Source organism: Vicia villosa, unplaced genomic scaffold, assembly GCF_029867415.1.
Source record: "Vicia villosa cultivar HV-30 ecotype Madison, WI unplaced genomic scaffold, Vvil1.0 ctg.000098F_1_1, whole genome shotgun sequence".
NCBI classification, from domain to species: domain Eukaryota; kingdom Viridiplantae; phylum Streptophyta; class Magnoliopsida; order Fabales; family Fabaceae; genus Vicia; species Vicia villosa.
In genome coordinates, this window is record NW_026705010.1 from 1,280,001 (window position 1) to 1,284,938 (window position 4,938).

The window sequence follows — 4,938 nt, forward strand, 5'->3', positions numbered from 1 at the left end:
ACAAAGATAAATTTCTTGGTCCTTGAAATCGTTAGTAGATATGATATGCCATGATGTCATGATGTCATGATGCCAAGTAGATAATAAACACAAACAAGTCACACAATTGCCTTAAGGGTAGGCTTGCATGAAGTCCATAGGTATATACCCTCCTTCCTTTCGTTTAGTTGGTTCAACCTGTCCTAAAAAGTAACCAGGTTCTATGGTGCTCATATCCCTGATCTTTCTCGCGGGCATTGTCTCAACATAGCGCTAAATCGGCCAGCCAAAAGCATCCCTAGAGTCTAATCTCAATGAGTGTAGCATCGAGTATCAACCGGCTTCAGTCAGGAATCCAAAGCCAGCCATCTCGCTACTTCTTATAAGTCAAAGTCAAGTTCAACTAAGGTTCTAAAGGCGAACTAGTGCTCATGACACCACACGGTAGCCAAATGTCTCCTCGATCAGATTCAAGGGCCATCAGGACAAACCAAAGTGTCACACTAACGGTGGCCACCAGTTCAACCATAACGATACATGTCGTACAGCCTCCCTGGTCTCATGCCACATACCTAAGGTACACTAGATCCGGGTGTAGGATCTTTCACATGATAACACGATTTTATATCGTATATTTAGCCTAAAATCCATAGATATTTATAGCATTTTCCGTTTATTATGTTAATTTATTATGATATTACGCGTGTATTTGCCTTATTTCAGGTTTTACACTTCAATTACGACTATTTGCGAAAAGGAAAGAAAATTGAGCTTAAATGACCTATATTTATGCCTAAAAGATGAAAAGGGAGTGCTGAAGTGAAAGAAGGGTGCAATTAGGACCCAAAAGGCCCAAAAGAGATATTCAGCCCACCATGAATCAAAAGGCGCGTGGCCCAGACCTGCAAGCAAGTGGAGACGCACGTCTCCACGTTCTCTTCAGCCACGTCACCAAGAGGAGACGCCCGTCTCCAACTGCCCTAGATTTTCTCCACTTGAGACGCACGTCTCAAGTCTTCCTGAAGAAACGGAGACCCACGTCTCCACGCCCAGTCTGCAGAAAGTTCCTCAATTCACGGATTCCAACTGCAAACCTCCTCCTATAAATAGGACCTGCTATCCCACTTCCAAAGAGTCCGATTTCCTGCCAACGAAGTGCTGCCGAAATTGTACCGCGAACTGCTTTTCCTTATTCTGTTTTCATTTTACCGTCTATTTTCTCACAACGATTTCTACACTGGAAATTGTTGTGAACTTTTCATAGATCTAGCCTTACGTTAGATTTATCGCTTTATTTCCTTGTTTTTATTTTCTGCCATTTAAATTCCGAAGAACGATCCAGCCAACCTGTGGTGGAAGTTCGAGTACTTCAAGATTCAATTCAATTCAGATTTATTTTAATTCAGGTTTTTATTTACCGCCTTATTTATATTATTTATTTGCATGATATATTATATGCCATTTAATATGCTTATTATTATGAACCGAACCGATATATGTATGTTTAATCGTATTAATATGTCTGGCTAAAATACTAAAGGTGTCGGTATGTAAAGTAAGTTAACCGTAGGGATCCGAAATAAATTGGCTTAAATTATGTTTTATTAACTATCACTTATTTTTGGTTTATATGTCTAGTTTAATTAGTAAGTCTTAAAACCAATAGAGCGAAAGTTTGAGGGATTAGGACGGTCAAAGGTTAAAATCAATAGAGCGAAAGTTTGAGATCTTTAACTGGATAGTAGACATAGGACATTAGTTTTAAGGATGGCGAAAGCGTATTAAAACTAATTGGAACTTATTTATTTTCAAAAATTGTTTTTACACTCGAGCGGGATGGCGAAAGCGTACGTTAGGGGTATTAGCTTGCTCCGAGTCAACAGAGCGAAAGTTTGAGATTAGGAGATTTAAATAGATAACAACCTCGTAAAATAGGCATTTTATTAATTACATTGTTTCCAAAAAGCTCTTCTAAAATCTAATGGGATGGCGAAAGCGTACATTAGGATTAGGATAGTAGTCTGAATCAACAGAGCGAAAGTTTGAGACGAGGATTTTTAATCAATTGGAATTAGTAAAGATTTTTAATTTAATTATGCAAAAGCCAATGAACCTTCGGATTACCTTTAGTTAAACGAAATACATACTGATACCTGTCTTTTATTATTATTCTTTATTTTCTCACAATCACTTTCCCTTAGGAACAATCGAAATTTTAGTACTCCTAGCTTTACATAGTAACCTTAGATAACGGTAGATCGATTCATAGTCCCTGTGGATTCGATATCTTTTAAAACTACACGACACGACTGTGCACTTGCAGTTATCAGATTTATAGACACGTAAAGTCGCGATCAAGTTTTTGGCGCCGTTGCCGGGGACTATTTAAGTCGATATCGTAACTCACTGTTACACCGTAGAGACTAGGATAATTCTTCCCTTTCTTTTTGAACGATTGTATGCCAAATACTCGTTCACAAGGAGGAGACTTAATACAACGAATTAACGAGATCGAACGTTTCATTAACGTTAAACGTCGAGCTCGCAACCTTCCCGAAGTAGCAGAAATTCCGATTAATCAGGAATTGATTTTTACTGATCAAATCAATCAAATCACCCCGAAGTTAGAGATGGCTGCTATTCGTCCACTTAGAGACTATGCCGCTCCTTCACGCGCTGAACCGCATTCAAGTATCGCACCACCTGCGATTGAAGCGAACAATTTCGAACTGAAACCTTCACTGGTCCAAGCTGTTCAACAGAATCAATTCTCTGGAAGCCCTGTAGACGACCCCAATCTCCATTTATCCGTGTTCGTGCAATACGCCGACACTATCAAAGCCAACAACGTTAGTTCCGAAGCTATTCGATTACGCCTTTTCCCTTTCTCTTTGAGAGATAGAGCGAGAGCGTGGCTTCAATCCCTGCCTTCCAATTCCATAACTACGTGGGACGAATTGAAGAGAGTATTCTTAGCAAGATACTTTCCGCCTAGCAAAACTGCTATGCTTAGAGGTCAAATCAACGGATTTACCCAGAAAGATAACGAATCGCTCTTCGAAGCTTGGGAACGTTACAAGGACGTGCTTAGAATATGCCCTCATCATGGACTCGAACCATGGCTGATCATCCATACCTTTTATGGTGGTCTCTTATATAACACTAAAATGACTATAGATGCCGCTGCTGGCGGAGCATTAATGGACAAACCCCATGATGAAGCATACAAACTCATAGAGAACATGGCACAAAACCATTACCAATGGGGAGGAGAACGCGCCGCTCTAGAGAAAGCCCAAACCAAAGGAGGAATGTACGAAATTAGTGGTATAGACCGCGTTAACGCTAAAGTAGACGCTTTAACTCAAAAGATCGAAAATTTGACCAACACTCCTTCAGCCACCGCTGCCGCTGTAGCACCTAACTGCGAGATTTGTGGATTGACTGGGCATGTAGTTGCTGAATGCCAACTCTTGACTGGAGTCCCATCTGATCAAGTAAATTACGCTCAAGGAAACCCTTATTCTAACACGTACAACCCTGGATGGAAAAACCACCCGAACTTTTCTTATAAGAACAACAATGCGTTGTACGCGCCTGGACAAGCACCTGCTGTACCACCTGGCTACCAAAAAGCGCCTGTAGCTGCTCAAAACACCCCTAGGAAGTCAAACCTAGAAATCATGATGGAGAACTTTATAGCTTCCCAACAACAAACCAATAAAGACTTCCTGAATCAAAATGTTAGATGCTTTAGCTACGCATAACAAAATGTTAGAAACTCAAATCTCACAAGTAGCTCAACAACAAGCACCTACTGCTGCCCCTGCTGGCACGTTTCCTGCTCAACCACAACCTAATCCTAAAGGACATGCGAACGCGATAACACTACGAAGTGGAACTAATTACGATGGACCCATAGATCCTAGAACCCAAAACATACCCATGTCACAACAAGAGCCAAAGGAAACCCAAAAGAAAACAACTGATGAACAAACTGCTAAGACTGATGAGAACAATAACGAAGTGGAACCCGAAAAAGAGAAACCTTATGTTCCACCACCACCTTATAAGCCACAAATTCCTTACCCTCAAAGATTAGCCAAATCAAAAACCGAAGCGCAATTTAAAAGATTTGTAGAACTTCTGAAGCAATTAAACATAACCATACCATTCACAGAAGCCATAACTGAGATGCCTTCGTACGCTAAGTTCTTAAAAGAAATCTTATCAAACAAAAAGAAACTCGAGGATAACGAAACTATAACGCTTACCGCTGAATGTAGCGCTATCATCCAAAACAACATGCCTCCAAAACTGAAAGACCCTGGTAGTTTCTCTATACCCTGCGTAATTGGAAAAACCATCATAGAGAAAGCCTTGTGCGATTTAGGAGCTAGTGTTAGTTTGATGCCTCTTTCAACCTGTAAGAAACTCAATCTAGGTGAGCTTAAAGCAACAAGAATGTCTCTTCAACTAGCAGACCGTTCAGTTAAATACCCTGTAGGAATGTTAGAGAATATCCCTGTTCGTGTAGGTCAATTCTACATCCCAACTGACTTCATCATTATGGATATCCAAGAAGATTCTAACATACCGATCATTTTAGGAAGACCATTTTTAGCGACCGCTGGTGCAATTATAGATGTAAAGCGAGGAAAGCTTACTTTCGAAGTAGGAGAAGAGAAAATAGAATTTATCCTTTCCCAATTCCTAAAAGCACCTTCTATAATTGACACATGCTGTTCTGCTGACATAATCGACGAGTGTGTCAAGGAAATAAAATCCGAACCAAATAAGGAAACCGAAATCCTAAGAATTCCTATGCCGCCAATTTTTGAAGATGACAACTGGCGTGAGGAATATCAAGATAACCACCTGAGTGAATGCTTAGCTTTAACCCCTGATCCTATACCTGGACCTAAGAAACCTGCTATAGAGCTAAAGACACTTCCTACC

General features: G+C 40.3%; 1 non-coding gene across 1 annotated transcript; it reads right to left on the reverse strand.

Moving 5' to 3' along the window:
* Positions 1-2,984: 2,984 nt before the first annotated feature.
* LOC131624037 (small nucleolar RNA R71) lies at positions 2,985-3,091 on the reverse strand. Its single transcript, XR_009290431.1, has one exon. It is a non-coding gene; the product is annotated as a small nucleolar RNA R71 (small nucleolar RNA).
* Between the last annotated feature and the right edge of the window lie 1,847 nt (positions 3,092-4,938).